The sequence below is a fragment of the Pseudophryne corroboree genome, unplaced genomic scaffold (genome assembly GCF_028390025.1).
Source record: "Pseudophryne corroboree isolate aPseCor3 unplaced genomic scaffold, aPseCor3.hap2 scaffold_1868, whole genome shotgun sequence".
Lineage (NCBI taxonomy): Eukaryota > Metazoa > Chordata > Amphibia > Anura > Myobatrachidae > Pseudophryne > Pseudophryne corroboree.
Window position 1 is genome coordinate 65,001 of NW_026968506.1, and position 15,081 is coordinate 80,081.

At 46.8% G+C, this 15,081-nt stretch overlaps 7 non-coding genes and 1 pseudogene across 7 annotated transcripts; all 8 read right to left on the minus strand.

The window, feature by feature from the left end:
• Nucleotides 1–2,704: 2,704 nt before the first annotated feature.
• LOC135003503 (U1 spliceosomal RNA) lies at nt 2,705–2,846 on the minus strand (annotated as a pseudogene).
• Nucleotides 2,847–2,998: 152 nt separating this feature from the next.
• On the minus strand, nt 2,999–3,161 carry LOC135003506 (U1 spliceosomal RNA). Its single transcript, XR_010204521.1, has one exon. It is a non-coding gene; the product is annotated as a U1 spliceosomal RNA (small nuclear RNA).
• A 152-nt stretch (nt 3,162–3,313) lies between these two features.
• On the minus strand, nt 3,314–3,477 carry LOC135003507 (U1 spliceosomal RNA). Its single transcript, XR_010204522.1, has one exon. It is a non-coding gene; the product is annotated as a U1 spliceosomal RNA (small nuclear RNA).
• A 671-nt stretch (nt 3,478–4,148) lies between these two features.
• LOC135003509 (U1 spliceosomal RNA) lies at nt 4,149–4,311 on the minus strand. The gene has a single exon (XR_010204523.1). It is a non-coding gene; the product is annotated as a U1 spliceosomal RNA (small nuclear RNA).
• Nucleotides 4,312–4,463: 152 nt separating this feature from the next.
• Nucleotides 4,464–4,627, minus strand: LOC135003501 (U1 spliceosomal RNA). The gene has a single exon (XR_010204517.1). It is a non-coding gene; the product is annotated as a U1 spliceosomal RNA (small nuclear RNA).
• Nucleotides 4,628–5,298: 671 nt separating this feature from the next.
• Nucleotides 5,299–5,461, minus strand: LOC135003502 (U1 spliceosomal RNA). Its single transcript, XR_010204518.1, has one exon. It is a non-coding gene; the product is annotated as a U1 spliceosomal RNA (small nuclear RNA).
• A 152-nt stretch (nt 5,462–5,613) lies between these two features.
• On the minus strand, nt 5,614–5,777 carry LOC135003505 (U1 spliceosomal RNA). Its single transcript, XR_010204520.1, has one exon. It is a non-coding gene; the product is annotated as a U1 spliceosomal RNA (small nuclear RNA).
• Nucleotides 5,778–6,448: 671 nt separating this feature from the next.
• Nucleotides 6,449–6,612, minus strand: LOC135003504 (U1 spliceosomal RNA). Its single transcript, XR_010204519.1, has one exon. It is a non-coding gene; the product is annotated as a U1 spliceosomal RNA (small nuclear RNA).
• Between the last annotated feature and the right edge of the window lie 8,469 nt (nt 6,613–15,081).

Here is a 15,081-nt window from a genome sequence, read left to right on the forward strand (position 1 = left end):
TCTTTCAATTTTCTCAAGGCTATCACCCTCCCATCCGCAGCCCTTGGATGGGGGGACAGCCTTGGGCTTCACCCCTGGCCCTTGGGTGGCTGGGGGGGGACCCCTTGATTGAAGGGGTCCCCACTCCCCCAGGGTACCCCGGCCAGGGGTGACTAGTTGGATATTTAATGCCACGGCCGCAGGGCACTGTATAAAAGTGACCCCCGGCTGTGGCACTATCTGTCCAGCTAGTGGAGCCCGATGCTGGTGTAAAAATAATGGGGGACCCTACTCTTTTTGTCCCCCGTATTTTTTGCACCAGCACCAGGCGCAGAGCCCGGAGCTGGTTTTAAAAATACGGGGGATCCCCTGTCCGTTTTTCCCCCGGATTTTTAGAACCAGGACCGGATCGAAGAGCCCGAGGCTGGTTATGCTTTGGAGGGGGGACCCCACGCAATTTTTCTTTTCCGGGTTTTTCACATTCCATTTAAAAAAAAAAAAATAATAATAATAATCTTTTAAAAAATATATAAATAATACTTGTGCCTCCAAAAAAGACAAACCAAGTACCTAATCCCTTCTAATATAAATAGATATGCTATTACCCCAAAAAAATATTATTTTTTATTAGATTCCGCCTGCAAAGTGTGGCGGATTGAAAATGACGAATTTACTGTTTAAAAGCACTGTTGTCGAATTTACAAACATCAATTGAATATACTTTTGTTGAATTGCCGCATTTGTACCATTGCAGAAAATCGAATTTGTCAAATGTCGAATTTTAAAAAGTCGAATTTTGAAAGGATGCAAGAATAGGCCCCGCCCCCTTCTTCACATCAGCCGTCCCCTTCTACCCCTGTACCTTGCTCTCTCCTGTCTGTGCTCTCTCCCGTCTGTAGGACTAGGCCCCGTCCCCTTCTTACCCTCCAGTGACTGCTCTCTCCTGACAAGTGGACCAGGCCTGCCCCCTACACGCTGCTGGTGTCTTCATTGTTACTTGGTCTGGAGCTCCGTTGGGGAGAGAACTCACGTGAGCTCATTAAGAATGAGGAACTGGGATGTTTTAATTTTATTGTGAGTAGTGTACTGTGGTGATGTAGTATGTTGTATGGGGGGTATAGTGTAACTATGAAGTGCAGCATATGGGAGGGCTATAGCATAGTGATGTAGTGTGGCATATGGGGGGTGGTAGCGCATAGGCGTGCGTACAGGGGGTGCCTGGTGCGCACAGGCACTCCCTAATGTCCAGCACCGCTGCACGATACGCTTGCTGTGGCACAGTGATCGCTGAGTGTGTGATCGGTGGAGCCTAGCCTGTAGCTCATTTCCGTACCTCCCACCACCGCTGCGCCCGCCCCCCCTCTGCCTGCTGCTAATACTATGCTGAGTGCATAAGTCGGCGGCCTCACTGGGGGGACTGGTGTCACCTTGCAATGTGACGTGGTGATGTCCGCCTATGCTCTCCTCCCGCCCACCCGTGCTTTCCTCCCGCTGCGGTCTCTCAGTCCTAGTGTGCCGCGGCTGCCACACCACTGGCAGTGTTCCTCTAGGGGGGACTGGGAGCCGCCGGCAGACACATTCTGCTGAGACTTACTTGTCAGTGCGGGTTCCGGATGGCAGGCGGCGGGTGGGAGGGCAGACGGGGAGCAGGTGTCACAAGGAGTGTGTGGGTAACTAAATCACAATACTTCCGCTCAACGTGGCACTGCTGGTCCTTCATCTCCCATGTCTCTTCACCAGGTGGCGGGCGGCCCGGAAATTAAGTGATGTGTTGTGCAGCAGTCAGTGTGAAGTGACTGTGAGTAACACTGATGGTGCTGATGATGCTGCTGCAGAATCGGGAAGCAATTAATTCATAAATATAATGTACTCAGTGTATTATACATACATAAACATGTACATACGTGTATTTGTGTATACATGTATATACATGAGTGTGTGTGCATATATATATATATATACAGCCAGTTCCCAGGAACAAAAGTCCTCCCCCGCTTCCGCTAAGTCCACAGCATGACGCTGGGGCTCCACTGGTGGAGCCAGGTGCGGTGGGGGCCCGTCTCAAGTGCTTCAGCAATCAGTGGGCTTGCTCACAGGTGGATCCCTGGATTCTACAAGTAGTGTCTCAGGGATTCAAGCTGGAATTCGAGACGTCTCCCCCTCGCCGTTTCCTAAAATCTGCCTTGCCAACATCTCCCTTGGACAGGGAGGCTGTGATAGAGGCAAATTCACAAGCTGTATTTGCAGCAGGTGATAGTCAAGGTACCCCTCCTTCAACAAGGAAGGGGTTACTATTCCACAATGTTTGTGGTACCGAAACCGGACGGTTCGGTGAGACCCATTTTAAATCTTTGAACACGTATATAAAACGGTTCAAGTTCAAGATGACCCTTAGTTCGCATTAAACACCCCCACCCTCCTTCGGTGTGGGGCTCATGTTGGCAATGCCCCAGCCCCTGAAGCATTCAAGCTGATTTCTTGCAGCAGCTGGGTACTGTAACAGCTCCAGAGCTGCTCTGTGAGGCAAGTAAAAGGGTGTGGGCCCTGCAGCACTACCTGTAGTTTGCATTGTGTGTTGGAAGGAACAAAGTAAGCAGACGGGAGAAGTCAGGATAGTGCGCAAGGGCATAGAAGGGAGCGGCTCAAGAAAAGAGAAGTGGAAACAGACAGCAAACTAGGCTGGAGAGAGACCTGAGACAAAGAGATCTGAATTATACGAGAGACGGCCAGGGGAAACACAAATTATGCAGTCAAGTTTCCCACATTTGGGGAAATCACAGGGGCAGCACACCCAGAGTGCAATGGGTGAGCCTTGCCCTGGGAGAAGCACCTACATGATCATAGTATCTCACCTGGCAGGTAAGTAGGAGTTGGGCTAGAGCTGGGGAGGGTCGCTGCTCGGGTACCCCCCTGTCAAGTGAAGGAGATCCAACTGAGGCAGCACAAGGGAACTCTCGAAAGAGGAACAAGGCTAGAGGAAGATCTGAGACAAAGAAATCTGATTTTTACCAGAGTTGACCAGAAGAAAGCACAAACACAGTCCCCCACTACCACAAATAATGCAGTCAAGTTTCCCACATTTGGGGAAATCACAGGGGCAGCACACCCAGAGTGCAATGGGTGAGCCTTGCCCTGGGAGAAGCACCTTCCTGATCATAGTTTCTCACCTGGCAGGTAAGTAGGAGTTGAGCTAGAGCTGGGGAGGGTCGCTGCTCGGGCACCCCCCTGTCAAGTGAAGGAGATCCAACTGAGGCAGCACAAGGGAACTCTCGAAAGAAGAACAAGGCTAGAGGAAGATCTGAGACAAAGAAATCTGACTTTTACCAGAGCTGACCAGAGGAAAGCACAAACACAGTCCCCCTCTACCACAAATAATGCAGTCGAGTTTCCCACATTTGGGGAAATCACAGGGGTCATCATACCCAGAATGCAATGAATGAACCTCACCCTGGGAGAACAATCTTCATGACCATGATATCTCCTATGCAAAATAAGTATGATTTGGGATAGGGCTGGGGAGGGCCGCTGCTCAGGCACATCTCTGTCAAGTAAAGGCGATTCAACTGAGGCAGCACAAGGGAACTCTCATCTGGGGACAACAACTGCTGGGAGAACACATATTTTCAGATGAACATGGGAGGGCAGAAGGCTGCCTAATACTGAAGCACCCCCAAACAACAAACCAAATGCAACAACTAGTACAAGCATTCCTGGGGGAAGGCCTGCAGCAGATGGATTTGCATATGGTGATGTCATCCAAGCAGTGGGTCAAAGTTGGCTTCAACCCTCGTCTGCATATGAAAAGAAAAAAGGGATGTGCAGGACATGGCGTCCTTTTGTGGCGCTTGGATGACCCTTAATTCGCATTAAACATCTCCACCCTCCTTCGGTGTGGGGCTCATGTTGGCTATTCCCCAGCCCCTGAAGCATTCAAGATGATTTCTTGCAGCAGCTGGGCACTGTAACAGCTCCAGAGCTGTTCTGTAAAGCATGTAAAAGGGTGTGGGCCCTGCAGCACTACCTGTAGTATGCATTGTGCATTGGAAGGCACAAAGTAAGCAGACGGGAGAGGTCAGGATAGTGCGCAAGGGCATAGAAGGGAGCGGCTCAAGAAAAGAGAAGTGGAAACAGACAGCAAACTAGGCTGGAGAAAGACCTGGGACAAAGAGATCTGAATTATACGAGAGCCGACCAGAGGAAACACAAATTACGCAGTCAAGTTTCCCACATTTGGGGAAATCGCAGGAGCAGCACACCCAGAGTGCAATGGGTGAGCCTTGCCCTGGGAGAAGCACCTTCCTGATCATAGTATCTCACCTGGCAGGTAAGTAGGAGTTGGGCTAGAGCTGGGGAGGGTCGCTGCTCGGGCACCCCCCTGTCAAGTGAAGGAGATCCAACTGAGGCAGCACAAGGGAACTCTCGAAAGAAGAACAAGGCTAGAGGAAGATCTGAGACAAAGAAATCTGACTTTTACCAGAGCTGAGCAGAGGAAAGCACAAACACAGTCCCCCACTACCACAAATAATGCAGTCGAGTTTCCCACATTTGGGGAAATCACAGGGGTCAGCATACCCAGAATGCAATGAATGAACCTCACCCTGGGAGAACAATCTTCATGACCATGGTATCTCCTATGCAAAATAAGTATGATTTGGGATAGGGCTGGGGAGGGCCGCTGCTCAGGCACATCTCTGTCAAGTAAAGGAGATTCAACTGAGGCAGCACAAGGGAACTCTCATCTGGGGACAACAACTGCAGGGAGAACACATATTTTCAGATGAACATGGGAGGGCAGAAGGCTGCCTAATACTGAAGCACCCCCAAACAACAAACCAAATGCAACAACTAGTGCAAGCATTCCTGGGGGAAGGCCTGCAGCAGATTGATTTGCATATGGTAATGCCATCCAAGCAGTGGGTCAAAGTTGGCTTCAACCCTCGTCTGCATATGAAAAGAGAAAAGGGGCGTGCAGGGCATGGCGGCCTTTTGCGGCGCTTGGGTGACCCTTAGTTCGCATTAAACATCTCCACCCTCCTTCGGTGTGGGGCTCATGTTGGCAATGCCCCAGCCCCTGAAGCATTCAAGCTGATTTCTTGCAGCAGCTGGGTACTGTAACAGCTCCAGAGCTGCTCTGTGAGGCAAGTAAAAGGGTGTGGGCCCTGCAGCACTACCTGTAGTTTGCATTGTGTGTTGGAAGGCACAAAGTAAGCAGACGGGAGAAGTCAGGATAGTGCGCAAGGGCATAGAAGGGAGCGGCTCAAGAAAAGAGAAGTGGAAACAGACAGCAAACTAGGCTGGAGAGAGACCTGAGACAAAGAGATCTGAATTATACGAGAGACGACCAGGGGAAACACAAATTATGCAGTCAAGTTTCCCACATTTGGGGAAATCACAGGGGCAGCACACCCAGAGTGCAATGGGTGAGCCTTGCCCTGGGAGAAGCACCTACATGATCATAGTATCTCACCTGGCAGGTAAGTAGGAGTTGGGCTAGAGCTGGGGAGGGTCGCTGCTCGGGTACCCCCCTGTCAAGTGAAGGAGATCCAACTGAGGCAGCACAAGGGAACTCTCGAAAGAGGAACAAGGCTAGAGGAAGATCTGAGACAAAGAAATCTGATTTTTACCAGAGTTGACCAGAAGAAAGCACAAACACAGTCCCCCACTACCACAAATAATGCAGTCGAGTTTCCCACATTTGGGGAAATCACAGGGGTCAGCATACCCAGAATGCAATGAATGAACCTCACCCTGGGAGAACAATCTTCATGACCATGGTATCTCCTATGCAAAATAAGTATGATTTGGGATAGGGCTGGGGAGGGCCGCTGCTCAGGCACATCTCTGTCAAGTAAAGGAGATTCAACTGAGGCAGCACAAGGGAACTCTCATCTGGGGACAACAACTGCAGGGAGAACACATATTTTCAGATGAACATGGGAGGGCAGAAGGCTGCATAATACTGAAGCACCCCCAAACAACAAACCAAATGCAACAACTAGTGCAAGCATTCCTGGGGGAAGGCCTGCAGCAGATTGATTTGCATATGGTAATGCCATCCAAGCAGTGGGTCAAAGTTGGCTTCAACCCTCGTCTGCATATGAAAAGAGAAAAGGGGCGTGCAGGGCATGGCGGCCTTTTGCGGCGCTTGGGTGACCCTTAGTTCACATTAAACATCTCCACCCTCCTTCGGTGTGGGGCTCATGTTGGCAATGCCCCAGCCCCTGAAGCATTCAAGCTGATTTCTTGCAGCAGCTGGGTACTGTAACAGCTCCAGAGCTGCTCTGTGAGGCAAGTAAAAGGGTGTGGGCCCTGCAGCACTACCTGTAGTTTGCATTGTGTGTTGGAAGGCACAAAGTAAGCAGACGGGAGAAGTCAGGATAGTGCGCAAGGGCATAGAAGGGAGCGGCTCAAGAAAAGAGAAGTGGAAACAGACAGCAAACTAGGCTGGAGAGAGACCTGAGACAAAGAGATCTGAATTATACGAGAGACGACCAGGGGAAACACAAATTATGCAGTCAAGTTTCCCACATTTGGGGAAATCACAGGGGCAGCACACCCAGAGTGCAATGGGTGAGCCTTGCCCTGGGAGAAGCACCTACATGATCATAGTTTCTCACCTGGCAGGTAATGTAACCTTTTTAAACCTATTAGCATAGACCGAATCTCATCGTGTGTATAGGCCTTTAGTTCAACAACAGCATGGGACCAGTTAGTGTGTTTTGACCACTGCACAGCACCTGGTGTTATATAGTAAGCACCACTATGGCATAGTATACAGCATTATGGGCCTGATATGAGTGTGACCAGCGGTGATGTGGAATGCAGTAGGAGGTGCTGTTTAGCAAGCACCACTTCTATATTCACCATGCAGTATATTGTGTGAATATAGAAGTGTTGGCTGTGTTATGTATTAGAGTAATTATTGCAGCTCCCAGCTAAAATTGCAACAATGTAATTTAGTGACAAGCTGCAGAGATTAACCCTTTCTGTGGCTGCTGCACAACCTCTATTCATATCGCTGAATTCAATTAGGGAGATGTTCTCACCCCGCGAGCAAGCGCAGGTATATGCCACACTTAAATGTATGGGTATGGTCTCCATAAAATGAGCGTAGCCTTGCAGGCAAAGACTACCTTACACCCTAGTTCTTGACCCTGCACCAACAGACCTCGGCCACCACAGGGAAAAAAGTACAGTAATTTCCACCATGTTAAGCCCCACACATTAATGCCCTTTGGAACATATTATGTCACACACCACAATATCTGTGATACACTATGCCCTACAGTAAAGCTTCTAATTACTTTTACAAAAACTGCTCAACGCCAAGAGTTTCACGTGCTGGGTGTCATGCTCATTGCCAGGGGTTTCACTCTCTGGGTGTCATGCTCATTGCCAGGGGGAACGCAGTAGGAGGTGTTATATAGTAAGCACCACTATGGCATAGTATATAGCATTATATATATTGTGAGCACTGGTGATGTTGAGTGCAGTAGAGCTGCTGCTGGGTAATTACAATTTACTACAACCACCAATATATTCTGCTGCACTATATATATGCAAAGCTAATTCTGCTGGGTAATTACAATTGACTACAACCACCAATATATTCTGCTGCACTATATCTATATTTGCAAAGCTAATTCTGCTGGGTAATTACAATTGACTACAACCACCAATATATTCTGCTGCACTATATCTATATATGCAAAGCTAATTCTGCTGAGTAATTACAATTGACTACAACCACCAATATATTCTGCTGCACTATATCTATATATGCAAAGCTAATTCTGCTGGGTAATGCAAATTGAAACATTATTGCATAGTATGTGATTTTTAAGTACTTTTTTAAAGTTTTGAATGATAAAGACCCAGTTTAATCTTTGTGGAATGCCTGGTTGTTGTTTTTAAGGTAATTTATTGCCTGGCATTTGAGGTGGGGGGGGGTTTGGTTACAGATTTCAATTATTGGTTTTACTTGTAATAGTCTTCTACTTAAGTCCAATGGTGTAGGCTGTGCAAAGCCGTTTGGCTGTGCATTTATTGATCCAAGCGTGCATTTTTATCAAAGCGTGATAAAATTGACACATAACAGCAGCGTTCAATCAGCGTTAATTTATCTTCAGCTGATATCGATTGTGAATTGACGTTTCTTCTCTTCTTGTCACCTACAGTTAATTACAATTGACTACAACCACCAATATATTCTGCTGCACTATATCTATATATGCAAAGCTAATTCTGCTGGGTAATGCAAATTGAAACATTATTGCATAGTATGTGATTTTGAAGTACTTTTTTAAAGTTTTGAATGATATAGACCCAGTTTAATCTTTGTGGAATGCCTGGTTGTTGTTTTTAAGGTAATTTATTGCCTGGCATTTGAGGGGGTGGGGTGTGGTTACAGATTTCAATTATTGGTTTCACTTGTAATAGTCTTCTACTTAAGTCCAATGGTGTAGGCTGTGCAAAGCCGTTTGGCTGTGCATTTATTGATCTAAGCGTGCATTTTTATCAAAGCGTGATAAAATTGACACATAACAGCAGCGTTCAATCAGCGTTATTTTATCTTCAGCTGATATCGATTGTGAATTGACGTTTCTTCTCTTCTTGTCACCTACAGTTAATTACAATTGACTACAACCACCAATATATTCTGCTGCACTATATCTATATATGCAAAGCTAATTTTGCTGGGTTATGCAAATTGAAACATTATTGCATAATATGTGATTTTGAAGTACTTTTTTAAAGTTTTGAATGATATAGACCCAGTTTAATCTTTGTGGAATGCCTGGTTGTTGTTTTTAAGGTAATTTATTGCCTGGCATTTGAGGGGGTGGGGTGTGGTTACAGATTTCAATTATTGGTTTCACTTGTAATATCTTCTACTTAAGTCCAATGGTGTAGGCTGTGCAAAGCCGTTTGGCTGTGCATTTATTGATCTAAGCGTGCATTTTTAACAAAGCGTGATAAAATTGACACATAACAGCAGTGTTCAATCAGCATTAATTTATCTTCAACTGATATCAATTGTGAATTGACGTTTCTTCTCTTCTTGTCACCTACAGGTAATTACAATTGACTACAACCACCAATATATTCTGCTGCACTATATCTATATATGCAAAGCTAATTCTGCTGGGTAATGCAAATTGAAACATTATTGCATAGTATGTGATTTTGAAGTACTTTTTTAAAGTTTTGAATGATATAGACCCAGTTTAATCTTTGTGGAATGCCTGGTTGTTGTTTTTAAGGTAATTTATTGCCTGGCATTTGAGGGGGTGGGGTGTGGTTACAGATTTCAATTATTGGTTTCACTTGTAATAGTATTCTACTTAAGTCCAATGGTGTAGGCTGTGCATTTATTGATCTAAGCATGCATTTTTATCAAAGCGTGATAAAATTGACACATAACAGCAGTGTTCAATCAGCATTAATTTATCTTCAGCTGATATCGATTGTGAATTGACGTTTCTTCTCTTCTTGTCACCTCCAGGTAATTACAATTGACTACAACCACCAATATATTCTGCTGCACTATATCTATATATGCAAAGCTAATTCTGCTGGGTAATGCAAATTGAAACATTATTGCATAGTATGTGATTTTGAAGTACTTTTTTAAAGTTTTGAATGATATAGACCCAGTTTAATCTTTGTGGAATGCCTGGTTGTTGTTTTTAAGGTAATTTATTGCCTCGCATTTGAGGGGGTGGGGTGTGGTTACAGATTTCAATTATTGGTTTCACTTGTAATAGTCTTCTACTTAAGTCCAATGGTGTAGGCTGTGCAAAGCCATTTGGCTGTGCATTTATTGATCTAAGTGTGCATTTTTATCAAAGCGTGATAAAATTGACACATAACAGCAGTGTTCAATCAGCGTTCAATCGAAGTGAAAAAGAAGGAAAACAGAAGCACACCAATCTAACAAAACAAAGAAAACTGAAGAACTAATAACAAATGTGAGTCACTTACTCCTCAGATCACTCACCTCCTGATTGTTGCATCTGATTACATAGCACAGAACTACCTTACTTGGACATTTCATAAACCATCCATTTCACCTACAAATGCCTGTATCTGTATTATTGTAATTTTGTTTTTTAAGCACAGCTGCACCAATGCAATTTTACCTGCAAACACTTAAAACATCTAACATAATTACCATTGCTTCTTAAACCTCTCACAATCCTTTCATTTCTTACACTCCAAATACATTTCTGCACCCACTTTATCTACGCTTTTGACTCATTTCATACTAAATCTACACCCCTTGAGCCTACACTGCTTTTCTCACCTGCATTTCTGCAATTCTTCTGCTCGGATTGCCTTACAGTCTCCTCTCCTACTTCCACTACTTCAACCTATTTACCTACTTAACACTATGTCAAGGTTTTCTTATACTCCCCACATCACTCAGTGTCTACCTAATAATGTATCTTTATCCTTCCCCACTAGTCTCCTCCACCTCCTCCTCTCTCCCCTCCTCTGTCTCCCCTCCATCCCTCTGTTTCCTTCCCCCACCTTTCCTGTTACCCCACTTTCATTCACCTCTGCCCCATGGTCCTGCTACCCCACAACTCAGCCCTGCTCCCTCTCTCCCTTCCCTGTCACCTCCCCACACCCCCATCCACATCACACTGACCTCCCTCCCTGCCCACCTCCTGCAGTTTCCCCTCCTAGCTCAGGCACCCGTACCATCACTACTCTCTCATCATCCCTGCCCTCAAAGTTAATCCCACCTCATCGCTACAGCAACCCTGAAAATCTAATTCACATCTCTCCCACAAACTCATACCCCCTATCCTGTGCCCTCTGGAATGCCAGATCTGTTTGTAACAAACTGGTCCCCACTCATGACCTTTTCATTTCCAACTCCCTACACCTACTAGCCATTACTGAAACTTGGATTACGCCCTCTGACACTACTTCTGCTGCTGCTCTCTCTGCTGGGGGCCTTACATTCACACGCACACCCCGACCTGGGGGTCGCCATGGGGGTGGTGTTGGGGTCCTTTTACCTTCTAGTTACTCCTACCAACTCATACCACCAGAACCATCCCTTATATTCTCTACATTTGAGATCCACGCCATATGCCTCTTCCAACCAGTCCATCTTAGAGTAGCTGTCATTTACCGCCCCCCTGGCACTGCTTCCAAATTCATCGACAACTTTGCTTCCTTGCTTCCTCACTTCCTCTCTTCTGACATTCCCACCATTATCCTAGGCGATTTCAACATCCCTATTGACATCCCCACACAATCCCCTGCCTCTAAACTCCTTAACCTCACCTCTTCACTTGGTCTCTCCCAGTGGACCTCCTCACCCTCCCATGTGAATGGGAGCTCACTGGATCTGGTCTTCACTCACCGCTGTGATATTTCTGATTTTTCCAACTCCCCATTTCCCCTCTCTGACCACCACCTGCTCTCCTTCAACCTATCTCTCTCGACTTCCCCATCTCTACCTCCTAAGGCTACCATCACTAAGCGTAACATTGAAGCTATTGACACCACATTCCTTTCCTCCCTGTTTGACTCACTTCTCTCTCCTATTCTCTCTCTCTCATGCCCTGAACAAGCCACTTCCACATACAATGCTTCCCTTACTTCTGCTCTTGACTCTGTTGCTCCACCAACCACTATTCACCCTTGCAAATTAACACCTCAACCCTGGCACACCAAATGCACCAGATATCTGCAAAAATGCTCATGTACTGCTGAGCGACACTGGAGGAAATCACGCTCTAAGGCAGACTTCCTCCATTTCAAACTTATGCTCTCATCCTTCAGTGCTGCCCTTTCTCTTGCTAAACAGTCATACTTCAAGAACCTCATTTCCTCCCAGTCTTCCAACCCCCGGCGCCTCTTTGCCACTCTCAACTCACTCCTCTGCCCACCTCCACCTCGTCTCCCTTCCTCACTCTCTGCTCTTGACTTTGCCACTTACTTCACATCCAAAATTGACTCCATACGTCAGGACATCACATCACACCAGACTATCAGTAACCAGCCTTCTCCCATCCCTTACCAACCCTCCCCATCCCTCGTACCAACTCTGTCATCTTTCTCCCATGCATCTGGAGAGGAAGTCATGGCCCTCATTCGTTCCTTTCCGCCCACAACCACCTCCCCACTTGACCCTATCCCCTCCCGCCTCCTTTGCCACCTCTCTTCTTCTGCTTGTTCCCATCTTTCCCACCTTCTCAATCTCTCCCTCTCATCAGGCACTGTCCCCTCTGCCTTCAAGCACGCTCTCATCTCTCCTATTCTTAAAAAACCTACCCTTGATCCAAACACTCTCTCCAACTACCGACCCATCTCTCTCCTCCCTTTTGCCTCCAAACTCCTTGAGCGTATTGTCTACAACCGCCTTACTTCCTTTCTTTCCTCACACTCACTGCTTGACCCATTCCAGTCTGGCTTCCGTCCTCTCCACTCCACTGAAACTGCCCTTACAAAAGTATGCAATGACCTCCATGCTGCTAAATCTAAGGGACACTACTCTCTACTTATTCTACTTGATCTCTCTGCTGCTTTTGACACTGTGGACCATCCTCTCCTACTGCAAATCCTTCACTCCATTGGTCTGCGTAACACTGCCCTCTCTTGGTTGTCGTCCTACCTTTCTGACCGTTCATTCTCTGTCTCCTCTCATGACTCCACCTCCCCCTCACTTCCACTAACTGTAGGGGTACCCCAAGGTTCTGTCCTTGGTCCTCTTCTCTTCTCTCTCTATACGTCCTCACTAGGTAAGCTCTTTAGTTCTTTTGGTTTCCAATATCATCTCTATGCTGATGACACTCAAATCTATCTTTCCTCTCCAGACCTCTCCCCTACTCTCCTCACTCGTATCTCCAACTGTCTCTCTGCTATCTCTTCCTGGATGTCCCAGCGCTTTCTTAAACTTAACATGTCTAAGACCGAGCTGATCATCTTCCCTCCCTCCCGCATAATCTCACCTCCTACAATCGCACTACTATCTCCTCTACCCCCCAAGCGCGCTGTCTTGGAGTAATCCTTGACTCCTCCCTCTCCTTCAAACCACACATTCAGCACCTCTCACAAACCTGCCGTTTTCATCTAAAAAATATTTCCAGGATCAGACCCTTTCTGACCCAGGATGCTACTAAGACTCTTATCCACTCACTGGTCATCTCCAGACTGGACTGCTGTAATCTCTTCCTGACTGGCATTTCTGACAAATACCTCTCTCCACTCCAATCTATCCTCAATGCTGCTGCCCGGCTCATTTTCCTCACCAAACGCACTACGTCCACCTCTCCTCTCTTACTAGTCCTTCACTGGCTCCCCTTCCCTTTCAGAATCCATTTCAAGCTTCTCACACTTGCTTACAAAGCCCTCACCCACTCCTCTCCCATCTACATCTCTGATCTTATCTCGCTTTACACTCCCACCCGTCCTCTTCGCTCTGCTAATGCACACCGACTCTCCTGCCTACGGATTACTTCCTCCCACTCCTACCTCCAAGATTTTTCACGTGCTGCACCACTTCTCTGGAATTCCCTACCTCTCCCCCTCAGAATCTCCACCTCTCTACAAAACTTCAAACGGGCTCTCAAGACCCACTTCTTCACCAGACCCAGCCAAATCTCATCCTAAACCTCTGTTCCATGCTCTCTATGTACCCCATCTGTCTTACCCCTGTCTGTCTACCCCTCCCTTTTAGAATGTAAGCTCTCACGAGCAGGGCCCTCTTCCCTCATGTGCTTACTCTTTTCTTACTTTAATAATCTTCAGCTGCACCAAATCCAGCAGTCTTCTGCCACCTGATACTTATTCCAGTGTCATCTGCTGATGTAGCTATGTTTATTTACCCTGTACTTGTCCTATATTGTCGTCAACTGTAAGTTGCTGTTTTCCTGTTTGATTATTTGTTTATGTACTCTGTAATTGGGCACTGCGGAACCCTTGTGGCGCCATATAAAATAAGAATTTACTTACCGATAATTCTATTTCTCGTAGTCCGTAGTGGATGCTGGGGACTCCGTCAGGACCATGGGGATTAGCGGCTCCGCAGGAGACAGGGCACAAAAGTAAAAGCTTTAGGATCAGGTGGTGTGCACTGGCTCCTCCCCCTATGACCCTCCTCCAAGCCTCAGTTAGGATACTGTGCCCGGACGAGCGTACACAATAAGGAAGGATTTTGAATCCCGGGTAAGACCCATACCAGCCACACCAATCACACTGTACAACCTGTGATCTGAACCCAGTTAACAGCATGATAACAGCGGAGCCTCTGAAAAGATGGCTCACAACAATAATAACCCGATTTTTGTAACAATAACTATGTACAAGTATTGCAGACAATCCGCACTTGGGATGGGCGCCCAGCATCCACTACGGACTACGAGAAATAGAATTATCGGTAAGTAAATTCTTATTTTCTCTGACGTCCTAAGTGGATGCTGGGGACTCCGTCAGGACCATGGGGATTATACCAAAGCTCCCAAACGGGCGGGAGAGTGCGGATTACTCTGCAGCACCGAATGAGAGAACTCCAGGTCCTCCTCAGTCAGGGTGTGCCCCTGACCAAGTAGCAGCTCGGCAAAGTTGTAAAGCCAAGACCCCTCGGGCAGCCGCCCAAGATGAGCCCACCTTCCTTGTGGAATGGGCATTTACATATTTTGGCTGTGGCAGGCCTGCCACAGAATGTGCAAGCTGAATTGTACTACACATCCAACTAGCAATCGTTTGCTTAGAAGCAAGAGCACCCAGTTTGTTGGGTGCATACAGGATAACAGCAAGTCAGTTTTCCTGACTCCAGCCGTCCTGGAAACCTATATTTTCAGGGCCCTGACAACATCTAGCAACTTGGAGTCCTCCAAGTTCCTAGTAGCCGCAGGTACCACAATAAGCTGGTTCAGGTGAAACACTGACACCACCTTAGGGAGAAACTGGGAACGAGTCCGCAGCTCTGCCCTGTCCGAATGGACAATCAGATATGAGCTTTTGCGAGACAAAGCCGCCAATTCTGACACTCGCCTGGCCGAGGCCAGGGCCAACAGCATGGTCACTTTCCATGTGAGATATTTCAAATCCACAGATTTGAGCGGTTTAAACCAATGTGAT